Raw genomic sequence first — 13,056 nt, 5'->3', positions numbered from 1 at the left:
TGTCCTTTACATTTCAGTGAGAATTTAACACACTCAGCCAAAGGCTCTGCCAGAGCCTTTTCTGGGATGCAGAACATCCCACCATCTCGTAACTCGCACATTCACATGTGCAAAAAGTCTCTGGCTGAGTCTGGTCTCCCCTGCTGTAATACATCACAAGAAAAGAGATCCCTAGGTCAAAAATCCCTAAAATGTAAACACTTGAGGAGTATTAAGTACTCTAATAAAGAGTTATTAATATTACTTTCTAAATACTTAGAGCAGAAGGATTGTGCTGGTTGGGCCCAAGGTTACGTGTCACTAAGGCATGAAACTTTCCTCCTCCATGCCAGGCTGGCAGCAGGTCTTGTCCAGAGTGCTGTCCATGCAAAGAGCAGGTCTGCTTATTTGTTTTTTATGGTCATCCCAAAAGGCCATGACTTCACTGGAAGTGAAAGTGAATATCCTCTCCCACATCCATAAATTTTGGAGCATGAAAGGAACAAGCACTTCATCTCTAAGTAGATTTGTAGAGAAAGAGATAAGCCTGGCTGTTTTCCAAAGGACAGGCTGTAGCACAGGGCTGGGACTGGTTGTAAGCAGCTGAGGAGGGCCATGGCCTGCAGAGGATGGCAGCCCTGTGATCTGCTCTGCTGGTGGCATGGGCCTGAGAAGCTGGGTTTGCTTCTTTGCCTTGCATGACCAGCACCTGCTGCTGGGGTCCTTGCTCCTTACACCAGGCATCCACCCCTGAGCACGAGGAGCAGGCTGGGCTCTCCCCCAGCTCTCTGCCTCTTATTTGCACTTTCCTTCTCCCTCATCTCTTTCCAGGGAAAGCCCAGTCTCTCCTCAGACCAGGCTGGCTGTGTTGTTGAAAGCTTCGAGCATGGGATGCTTTGGGGTCGACCTTGAGGAGAGAGCTTCAGTATGTGTCCCACAGCAGCCCAGCATCAGCACCAGAGATCCAGGAAAGGCCTGGAGCTTGGATATACCCATGGTGTGTCCTACTAGCCTTCTAAGAAACATGCACACATCATTTACATCCACTACACATGACACTGCACATCCCAGAGTGTGACTGCTGTTCAGAGGAACTGTGCTCTGCCCATAACACACCTGCAGGTCCTTGGGAGCCCAGCTCAAAGACATGGGCTTTCCAGCCAATGCTGAGAGTCAAAACTTCAGTGTCCTATTGTGAATCTATTGCTTAGGCCAACCCGTGCCCAGCTGTGTCATACAAATAACATTTTTTCACCAGAGAAAACATTTCTGCAGCTTGTAGGCATACTGTAAATAAAAAACACATGAAAATCCTTAATGTGCTTAACTCTTTGTGTCTTTGGGGTCATTTTGTTATGAGAGTTATAGGTGCTATACAGAAATGGGGTTCCCTGCTGATCACCTTCACACTGTACTCTGAGGTGGCCTTCATAAATGAAATTAAAAGCAAGACTTTCCAACAAATACAGACTGAGAATTGAGACTTCATAAAATCACAAAGGTTCCCTAACAATAAAGACAGTGTTGATGGTAAAAACTGTGTTTTAAATAAATTTTAACCAGGTGAACATAGTGCTGGCTGGGAAGGAGTAAAGCCATGGAAAGAAGTCTCCTGGAGAAGTAAATAACTAAATGTGCATGATGGGTGCAGCTGGGCACCACCAAGCTTTCATGGTGACCTCAGCAGGATGAGTAAGTTCATCCAGCATTTTCCATGCAGCAGAGAACAATATTTTTCACTTTGTAGCTTTCTTCTGAGGCTCCCAAGAGGGCAGTTCCTTTTTCCAGACTGCTTGCAACTGCCATAGAGCTTCCCCCTAAAACCCTGTAATTCCTGCTTTATCAATACAAAAAAAGGAAGGAAACATAAAGTGTACAGAGGGACACGTTCAACTGTTTTTCTTCCTAACTGAAAATGTGGGAAATCTGTGGTGGTGGTAGTAGAAAGGGTTGAAAACACATCAATGTGGCAAGGTGACGTGTCTTTGCAAGCCTCCTGCATTTCACTTCCCTTCCAGGGTCACAACCAGCCATTAACATGGATGCAACAGCAGCAGCTGTTGCAGATTCCCCAGCTTGCCCCATTATGTCTCCTGGTGGTTCCTCTTGATGCAGACCCCTTTGATCAGCCGTACAGGGAAGATTAGATCTGAGCTGATAAACAGCTCATTGTGGGACAAGGCACATGTGGCTGCTGCCAGTCAGTGTTGTGATGTGCCATGGCCATGGGGCTACTGCACATACATAGGAGTGGCCATGCTAAGCTCCCATGATGCACAAAACTCATGTGCTGAATTCTCCCTCTTTGCCTCCAGCCGTCCCTGTTCTGCTTCTTGCTAAGTCAATTAATATCTACCACACTAGCAGTAAAGGGCCCTTGGGAAAAAGGAAACCAGGGAGTAGGCTGGTTGTTCCTGATCTAGGCTTGCTCTCTGCCAATACAGCATATTTTCTAGAGTGTTTTTTACAATTCAGTTTCAATGATTCAGCTAAGGGGTTTTGTATAACTTCTGGCCACAGCCTAACAGTTCTCACAGGAGGTAATATTTCCTAGTGTTTGGCATGAGCTTTCCTCCTTTTCATCTGAGCACTTGTGCTCCTTCAGCAATCCTCACCCACTTCTTTCCTTTCTGCATGCTTACAGGCTACAACTTTGTAAGTGGTTACTGGATCCCTCAGCTTCCACTAAGTCCTTCAACATGGAGCGCTGTATATCACATTCATGATTGTTATGACAGTATCTAGACATTAGTATCTAGGCTTTATCTAGCTGTCCTAATCTTTCCCATAAACCAGTCCTTAAAGTCCAGCAGTGGATTGAGTCATTTTATGTGAATTCCCTCCAGTTTGTCAACATCAATCTGCAATGTTCTGATCTTTGAATTACTGGATTGTTGCAGTGCTGACAAGGTGTGACCATTTTGTTTTTTGTAAGTAAGCAACTAGTCATTTGTTGCATGTTACTAATTGCGCTTAATTTTACCTCTGATTTTTACCCAGTTCCATTATACGCTCCATATTATCAATCCATGTTGTGGTAAGCAGCACCAGACACAATTGGATTCCTTAGTCTGTCAGCAGCAAAGATAATTGACATAAATATTTAAAACACAGCAAACTGTGATATATGAAACAATTAAAACCCTTTCAGAAACATCCTCTCTCTGACCAAGTCTGGTAAACTGAATTTAAGTGGCTGCAAAGCAACCAAACCAAAACATTGCCTTTCATTTCTGTCAATACGAAATATTCCCCCTCTCTGCTCTACATTCTTGCTCCTCACAGAGTGAGTAGATATTTGATTAGGTGCAGATTTAAACACAAAAAGATTTTCCAAGCCTTGGATCCAGTTCCAAGCAATTACACATTGGCTGGGTGTAACTCAATGCAGGATCACCCGACTGGAGAGCAGAACAGAGAAGGCCCTTTACAAAGAAAAAAAAGTTATTCCAAGTGTTCCACCTCACACAGAATTATTGAAAAATGTGCTTCTCCCCAGAGACCTGGGGTTGTTTGTCTCATTCGAGGGCTGAGTATTTAACTGTCGCTAGGAGACTGGCAAAGAGATAGAGGGTTTAAGCTGCAGTGTGAATGAAAAGCTGTCCTGAGCTGACACCAGATTTTCATGGGAGCTCCTGAAGGCTGCACCTGTGCCACCTAATAGTGCTGTCTACTGGACACTGGACCCTCGTGTTTCATCTCAGCAGTATGTACTCACCTGTCTGCTCTCCAGCAGCACTGGCAGCAAAATATCTTTGCAATCAGGGCAAAAAGTCTCAGTCGTGTGCCTTGGTCTGCCCCCAAAGCAGTCTATCTAAGAGGGAATACGGTTGCTAAGACTGGTAGTCTTCTGTTGACACTGCAATGCTGTCTCTGAGGAGCGCACCTGGAAAGAATAAGAACTGGTATCAGTCCTCTGGTCTCAGATAATCAAGATTAAGTGTGACTTTTTTAACACTAAAACCAAGTCTAGAACAAGAAACTAACTAGCTCTGACTAGATGACACCAAGTGGTCACAGCAAAATTTACGTTTATTATTACTGGAACATTTTGCAAAATTTTCACCCTTTGAACTGGAGTTTTGCAGCATTGCCATTTGAACAATTTTAATTTTTATGTAGGAGTCACTAAGTCTGGATATTTTGAGTCTAGGAAGAGTACTCAATCTGTTAAAAAGTACAAGGGAAATAGTTCAACATGAATTGCTACCCTACTGAGAAGCTGACTTACTGTATATTAACAAGATGCAGATTTTAAAGCACTAGTTATTCAGTTAATTAATGGCTGACGAAGTGGTTAATAACTAGGCTATGTGATGGGGCTAATACAGAAATCAATGAAAATGTTCCTATTACCAAAATACCAGAGGTCTTTTTATAAGGCATTGTGTGGTCTACTCAAACCTACTGAAGTATAAAATACCAGCAGATCAGTTACACCATTATTTCAGAACAAGGTTTATCATGCCCTGTGCTCTAAGGCTCACAATATCTCTCACAAGAGGTATTTGAACATGTCTTTACTGAAAACACACTTATTGATGTAGGAAAAGAGATGGTGGTGGTGTATTTTCTCACCCATTACAATTTCGTGTGTGATGTACCGGCTATATGAGCAACTATCAAAACGTATTTTTAAAAGTTAGTCATCTGCTGGAATGTGTTCTGTTAGGATGTTTTCTTTTCTTCCTTAGATGACTGTGAAATACTTGCCTAGTCACTTTGCCAGCAACCATGAAACCCCAGCAAAACATCGCAAGTCCAGCCAACCCAAGACTGAAAAACTGGCTACACTGAAAATTAACTCAACAGGTCCTCCCATTGTGTTTGAAGGGCTTTGATTTTTCCCAGCTAAAGAGTCTTAACCCGTGCAGGCACATATGGAAAAGGAGAGGGTGTGATAAGAAAGCAGATGCTATCTATGCCCACAGGGAAGGGGAAGGTGAGAAACAGCTGTGTGGACAAAGGTGTGTTGTGGATATGTGTACTTTGTACTACCCCGACCCTTGCAATGAAATTCTGTTGTCCTTCTACATAAAGTTATCATCCCTCTAAATATTTCCTTTATTGACTCTGATCCCTGCACAAGGCATGTCCTGAATTGAAAAAGTGTGACTTGAACAAGAAGGCAAGGACAGCATGAAACACAAAAGGGAGGGCAACCTGTGCCATCCCCTTTCTTCCTGAGCCTTCTGAGTGAGCTAAATGGCCTGTCTCTGTCTCTGACATGACAGCATCTGGCTGCACCATGGGAATTTATTCCCCTATGCAGACCTGCTCCATAAGTGCACAGCCATTTCACCAGCTGAGCTACAGTGGTTACTTTATAGACTTGCTATGCTAAAAATATTCTGTGCCCTCCTGTTCACTGGGATGCACCCCTGTTTCTCACAATTCACCTTGCTTAGGCTGTGTTTCCTGAGTTCCTCAGGTTGCTTTCTCTCATGCTCATGCCCTTCCTGCTGTTGTCAAATATTCTAAATTTTAAATAAATTTACATGCTCTATTTAGCATCAGTCTAGTCTCCTTATTTCCCCTTCAAGATCAATACAGAGGAAATCAATGGACTAAACAACAATTCCCTCAGACACTTCTCTCTAGACCATAATCCATTGCTGGCACCTTCTCTTTGTAGCTGGTCTGTTAGCTGTCTTTCTCTCCTTATTGCAATGTTTTTACCTGAGATTATTTTAATTAGAAGAAAGTTAAAATTCCTGGAGAAACTCTGCATGAAAGAGTGGTCCTGGAAATCTAAATATGTATTACTTGTGCTATGTTATGTTTCATGGTATGAAACAAATGGGAGGCCGTTTTGTTAATAACACACATGATGGACTTCAGATGATTCCACGGACTTGTAGAGCACAAGGACTCTGGCCTTTCTGTAACCACAGCAAAAATTCACTCTGTATGAAACTGTGCTCTGAGCCCCTGAACTCTGCAGGGTACCTGGTTTCAAAAACAGAGCATACGAGTGACACAAGTGACACACACCCATTGTGTGGGTACTAACCAAATTCAAACAGGCAGGTGCTTGGTAGCTGCCTCCAGCAGGGCAGTTGCTCTACATGACAATTCCCTCTCCTTACTCAATACAAGCAAGAATACTTTGCCTTGTTCTCCTTACTGTCAGACTCCCTCTCACAGCAGGAAGGTTTGTCCCCTCTGGCATCTGAGGAAGGGCAACAGCAGGGAGGTTTCTGTAGCTCATCCCTCTCACCTCTCTCTTCCCTGACAGAGCCAGTGGGCTGCTGTGCCAGCTTGGAATTCCCCTATCAGGGAAGAAAGATCCCCCCTGATTGCAGGAACCCAAACCTCCCACAGAGATGGATGGGTAATGGAATTTAAGTGCCACTGCTCTGACATGTCACCTCACAAAAAAAACCTTCATGTATGCTGAAGTACTTCAGTGTGGGGCTTTCAGACAGCAGGAGCTCCAAGGCTGAGGGGAACATTTTGACATCTTAGGGACATGGATATACTTAGTAATCCTGGGGGCACTCTGGGTTTACAGCACCTATGCTTAGGTCCAGAAACAAATTAAAGGTAATACAGGAGATAAACTAGCAGTGCTATTGTAATATAACTTGGAAAATACTGGAGCTAGTCTGCACTGGTAAGCACCTGGTGGAGCCTGGAAAATCAGTATGGTGAATCTGAGCAGATGTCACAGACAAGCACCACAGCCCTCATGTTGTGAGCCCTGCACAACCACTGCTAATCCTAAGAGTGTCTGGAAGATCCACCAAAGAGCTTCAGAGACCCTGGACACATGAAATAGGGAAGGCAGGTAAGTCTGGGTAGAGGACACTCCCAGAAGAAGGGAAGAGAGAACATGGTAAGAGAAAAGGCAGGGATGAGGGAGGGCTAGGGAAGGGCAAAGATGGTGATAATGGGGTATTTCAGGTAGAGAAGGAAAGAGTGGTCCAGAGGGAGTGATAGGAGCAGTGTGACCAGAGCTATTACCCAGGAGGATGAACTGAACAGCTTTTCTAAAAGCCCAGAAACACAGAAAGGAGATGTGCTTGGGAAGCCAGGCAGGAGCCTGAACAAAGTTTAGTCTGCCTAGCAGAAAAGTCAGATTATCCTCTGCTTTTGTGGGAAGATCTGATAGCTGCACTTGGAGAAAACTTTCACATCTAAGCAAACAAGAGGGCAAAGAAGGCACCAGCATTATAAGCCTTTTACTCCAAGACTGACAGAACTGACATCCTCAGCCTTGTTCAAGGAAGCAGAGAAGGCAAGAGCTTCAAGAAGAAAGATCAGTGTTGGCTGTGCAAAGGACAAAGATGGGAGAAGGACATATGAAGAGGGAGAGTCTGTCAAAAGAGACATGTAAAAGCCATTCTGTGACTGGGAAGCCATTGCTAGAAAGTTCTGTGAGCTGCAGTCCATAAGACATCATCAGGTTGTTCCCAGAGAAGGAGCTGGCAAAAAAGGAAGGGAGAATGTCTCATGAAGATCAGTAGAAAATAAAGTAACAGTCAGAAAGCAAGCTAAGGAGAAAGACTTGCAGAAGGCCAGGGCAGCTTTCCAAGTAGGAGCAACAGCCCCAAAGTCGAGAAAAAGTTTCAGAGGAAGTCTCAGAGAAGAGAAAGTTTCAGAGACCTGAGATTTGGCTCAGAAAATGAAGCTAAAATATTCAGTCAAAAATGTGTTTCATGGTCAAAAACAATACAAGAGTGGCTAAGTTGGGGGCTGGAGGGAGGAAACATGAAATAGCAGTGTCTGGTTTATCCTTTACACCAGGATAAAAACACTTGGGCGCCTACCTCATGGTGTTTTGGCAGGGGGAGTGTCCATGTGCTGTAATTCCAGAAGGGTTACAAAACCACAGAAAGAATAAGGTCAGAAGGGACCACTGCATGTCATCTATTCCAACCCCCTGGCACGGGCAGGGTCCCCTGGGGCACATTACTTAGGATTGTGTCCAGACAGCTTTTGAATATATCCGGGGAAGGAGACTCCCAGGCTGAAGGCCTGAGGAAGTGCTGCCAGCCCTGCAATGGAGCTTGAAAAAGGAATAGCATGAGTCTGAAAATGGCACCTCTGCTCCTTGCAAAGGTGAGCACCAGCACCCACACAGGACCGGCAAGCACCAAAAGCAAACTGCTCTCACAGCAATTCTAGGTGTGCTTTGGTTAACATCTGCCATAAAAAATGAAACACAAGAAAATAACCTACCAAGCAAAGGAAAAAATTAGCATTTTGGAAAGCCTTCAGTCTGCGCAGAATTTTTCACCTCTTTTACCAGAAAGAACAGTGAACACTTTTAAGTCACTGACAATCAGTCTGACACATCCTCAGAGCTGCAGAGCTTTCCTCTCAAAGTCTGATCTATCTTTGCTGTAATATGATGTATTTATTTTCAACCACATGTAACAAAAAATATACATGGAATAAAATTAATTAGAAAGATGTTAAAATAAAATACTACCAAAATAATATAATTTTGAAGGAGAGAAAAAAGTTTATCACTATAAATCAAAAATACCTTCACAAAATTGTTTTCTTTTAGAAGTAAGAAGAAAATTGGAATTAGGCCCAGTTCCTGCAGAGACAGCTTTTCAATTTCCTTCTTGAAGCAAAAGTCATATCCAGTCATCACAGGTTTTCCTGATTAGGTTCAGTGGGATCAAACACAATATTAACTAAAGAATCACAGAATTACTTGTTTAAGAGCAGGCAGTCGTAAGACACAAGCCTGATCAGAATGGAACAGAGACAACTTCTCTCCCTTGGATAGCAGTTGACAAAAGGGAACTTCCTGTAGTTTAGATGAACAGTTCTCTGCATTGACATATATTCATGGCAGTATGTAAAACTTCCGGTTCAAGGGAAAAACAGTTTCTCTTTGGCAGAAAATCCTGATCCAACCTCTTCTGTGGTGTAAGACCCTGGCTCTTGATTGAATTTATGCCTGTTTAATTTGCATACAAATTTTACCAGTTGAGTATTCATGTTGACCTTACATGTTTTACTTCAGAGACTTGGAAGATGCTTTCATTAACAATTTTTTATTCCCAGAGATAATAACTTCTTCTACTGACAAGCAGATGTTTAGTGTGTCCTTTTATTTACCTAGCTTTGCAGGATCTGTAGTTTCAAAGTCCCTTCCAGGTGCCAATAAGGACTACTGTTACTGGGGAAGTTTGCTAAAATACCATGGATCTATCCAGGATATCTGGGGTTGTTTATTTCTGTCACATGCACAGTCTATATAAAGGAGTATTTTTAGAGCATTAGGTGAAGTGCTTTGTTGTAACGACTAGGTTTGAAGCCTGGAAATGATACACTACTTTCTTTCATAAATAAATCTTGGCTAAAACCTTAGCACTCCCTTAAAATTGGTTCCTTCCTAACTCCCTGGAAAGCAAGGGGGTTTTTTATCTTAAAGGAGGAACCAACAATAAAACTCAAATAATGACAATTATCCAGTTTTTGGCATCCAAAAAGCACAAAAAAAAGTCCATTTAGTGTGAAAAACATAAAAGAAATAAAGAAAAATGCTGTAAAAAGCTGACAATTAAGAAGGAACTGGAAAAAAAAAAAAGAAAAGAAAAGATAGAATTCCTTTAGTTCGAAATCCACCAAGGTTTTATTACAAAAATTCAAGAAGGTCCCCATTTCTGACCCAGAATGTGTTTATCTAGACTTGCCACAGTTACTAGTGAACTAAACCATGCTTTACCACTGTGAAAATTTATTTCAAGAGAAATGAGTTTCAGTGAGGAAGCTGTGATTATGTGCTCATTTTCACAAGTACTCCATTTCCATTATAATAGGATAGTTTTATTCTTGATACAGATCTATGGATTTTAATAGCACTACCTCTAAAATAGATTAAAGTTCATAATTCATGCTGTGCAAAAAACTATGAGATTAGGTTCTGTATATTTTTGAGAGGTAATTAGGTGGCCTGACTTCCACTAGTAAAGGAAGTGCCCTAGTTCCCTTTAACACCATTGAGGCTGTTCATTAAGACGACTGAAGTTAGAGAGTTCTTAAATCTTGGCCCATAATCTTTGAAGAAAACAGAGAGCCAAATCCAAGGATGTGTTGGGTGGAAGTCTAAAATCCACAATGATGCCCTAATTCTCCACTGCTGCATGTCTCCCCTGGTCATGTACAGCTGGGTACAGTCGTTGTAAAACATTACCAGGCAAGAACTTTGCACATGTATAGAAAATCAAGACCTGACTTTTGCAGGACATATATGCTGAGTATCAGGCAAAACGCTGTCATTACCAAGATCCTTCACACAATGACTTTAAAGTTTAGCAGGCAATTACTATCTCAATTTTACTGATAGGAGCCTAAAATAGAGGCACGAAGCAAACTAGCCTAGATGAAACTGTCCAGGAAAATCAACAGAATTAATATTTAGAGTGGATTAGTTAAACCACAAACAATTCTATGTAGACATCCATTCAAAATTAAAGCTGCTTTTATTCTATTCAGTGTTATTTTATTCTGAAAGTGAATTAATTTAAATCAAATTGCAGCCAGTTCTGTTGTGAATAAGAGCATGCAAACTGAGTTTCAATACAGTTCACAGACACTTTTAATTAACACCTTTTGTTAATTTGATTAATTGTCCTGAGTGCCTGAGCTCACATAGGAAGTGTGCCAAGGTGCAAAGAGTTAAGGATGAGGTTCTCAACTGCAGGGTTTGTCTTCTCCAGCTGCCCTTCCTTGGGGTGCTGTTCAATCACCCTCCTTATCACCAGACAGTGGGAGCCAGAGGAGGTGCTACTGTCTTTCCGTGTCACCTACAATGTAGTGACAGCTCTCAGGGAGAGCATTTCTTGCTTTGAATGGGAGGACTGGGAAAACATGCAGCACCTATTGACTAGGGGCCAGAGGAAGCACTCGACCCGGGAGGGTGCATTCATTGACCTCTGTAGGCACCACAAGCAGAGTAGTGTGACACACTACAGGAGATGCAGACTTAGTTTTCTGTGGTCAGCCTAAAAACCCAATAGTCAACTTCACTACTTAACCAAGATCAGATCTGTGGAGGTGTAGCTCAGTAATAAACATTAAAAGTTGTTACTTAGAAAGGTCTATAAATACCCACTGCATCTTCCTTCCTACTGTTTTCCCCCCATCGCTTTCAGCTTGAAATTTAAGTTTATTGTAGCAAGTCTTTGTGCATTTTTTTGTCCTTCCCAAAACTGAAGTGATCTACTGGAGGGATTGCTTCCATCTCAGGACATTGCAATTTTATCAGTGTCTGTGGGGTTAATGTACTACCGCAGGAATCACCTGTGGATCAGGCCCTACTGTGATCCGTTGGCAAAAATCCTACAACCCAGCTAATAGGCAAATACTCCTCCACAATTCAAACTTGCATGGAATGTCATGCATCTACTTCCACCCGTGTGTAGCCACTGTCTAGGCAAAGCCACACGTTTTAAAGTTTCTCCTTTTTATTTTGACTTCAGCTCAGTCACACATCGTTTCCTCAGTTCTCTGCTCTTTCTTCAGTCTGTCCATCCCACCTTGATATGAATGTGGCCAGAAGTCATTTTAACCATCTATTTACAATCACATCAGAGGAAAAAAAAAATCAAGAAGGCTTTTTCTCTTGTTTTCCTGGCATTTAGTGACGAGTCCATCAAGAAAAAGAAAAAAAAAAAAAAATACAGCGTCATCATTGTCCACAGTCCATGAACGGGAATTGTATTTCTCTCCTGTCCTTAAGAGTTTCCTAATAGGAGAAAGTAACTTAAAAGTAATAGAACAGCTATCTCTAAGAGGCTGCTTACTGAGTGAAGGATATGGGATGCAAACGTTTTTTTTTTAAGAAGGAGGGAGTAAAGTGTAAAAAAAAAAAAAATTCTCTGAGACTTAGAGTCTGAGTGCCTCCCTTGTTCCGAAAAGAAACTCGCGACGATCTTGAATCCCCTTGAACAGAGCTGCTGAGCAGAACTTCATCTCCAGAAGGCCACGCACATTTTTAAAACAGTCTTTAAACCCCCTAACTATGTAATCCTAAACGGTTCACAGCGACGTGTAAAAGTGGCGATCCTGAAATCTCGGAGGATAAGAAATTTCATTTGCGGGGATGGAGCAGACGAGAGTCGCTTCTGTACAGGAGCCGGCTCTCTATATGTAGCAAGAATTGTCCTTCTTTGTTTATTTGGCAAGCCGGCTCTCTATATGTAGCAAGAATTGTCCTTCTTTGCTTATTTGGCAAGCCGGTTCTGCAAGCGTGGCAAGCGTCCCCACAGCTGGGCCACTGTCGCGGGGCAGCGGCGGCACCGCGCCCCGGGGCGCCGGGCTGGCCCCGTGCGACCCACCAGGCCCCGCAGCCACAGCGAGCACCACGTTTGCCGAGAGCAAAAATAAACAAACAACAAACCCCAAACAACAAACTCACAAGAAACCAGAAAGGCGGGAGGGAGAGGGAGCTGCCTGACCTCCCACCGACGCCCTCCGGCCGGGATAGGAAGCCTGCGGGCCGGGGAGCCTCCGCGGAGCTGCCACCCGCCCGCCGGCCGGGGCTGCCTCTCCCGGGAAAAAGCTGCTCGGGGGACTCCGGGGAGCGAGGGTCGCCACGCAGCTCTCCCTGCCGGCGGTGGGTGAGGGCGGGGGCTGTCCCGACGCCTCCAGACTGGCGGGAAGCGGCGAGACCGCCCGGCTTTTTCCCTTTAGAGAGAAAAGCAACGGGGAACGGAGAAAGATGCATTTCTCTGGGCTTCGACTTCGTTGCTCTCAGCGCTGCGTGCTGCCCAGCTGAGCGGGCAATCCCGCCGCAGCAAGTGCTCCGGGGATCCACGCTTTATGGGGCCACTGGAGAAAGAGACACGGGAGCCATACAGCCAGGACCAAAGCACAAGAAGAGGCTTGGCCCGTGGGTCGCGGTGCTGGTGCTGCCTCACGGAGCCCCTGCCTGTCGCAGCGCACCTGTCGCAGAGGCGAGCCCGAGACCTGGCAGAGGTGCAAGGGCTTGTCTTTCTCGGTGCGTCCCGGGAAAGCCCGTAATTTCTCACCCAAGGAGAAGGTAGATCTCTCAAAAAATAATTTAAAACAACAACAAAAAAACCCCTAATCTGACCAAAATGAAAACAG

Source organism: Corvus cornix, chromosome 3, assembly GCF_000738735.6.
Source record: "Corvus cornix cornix isolate S_Up_H32 chromosome 3, ASM73873v5, whole genome shotgun sequence".
In the NCBI taxonomy this organism is placed as follows: domain Eukaryota; kingdom Metazoa; phylum Chordata; class Aves; order Passeriformes; family Corvidae; genus Corvus; species Corvus cornix.
This window is presented reverse-complemented; position numbering follows the sequence as displayed.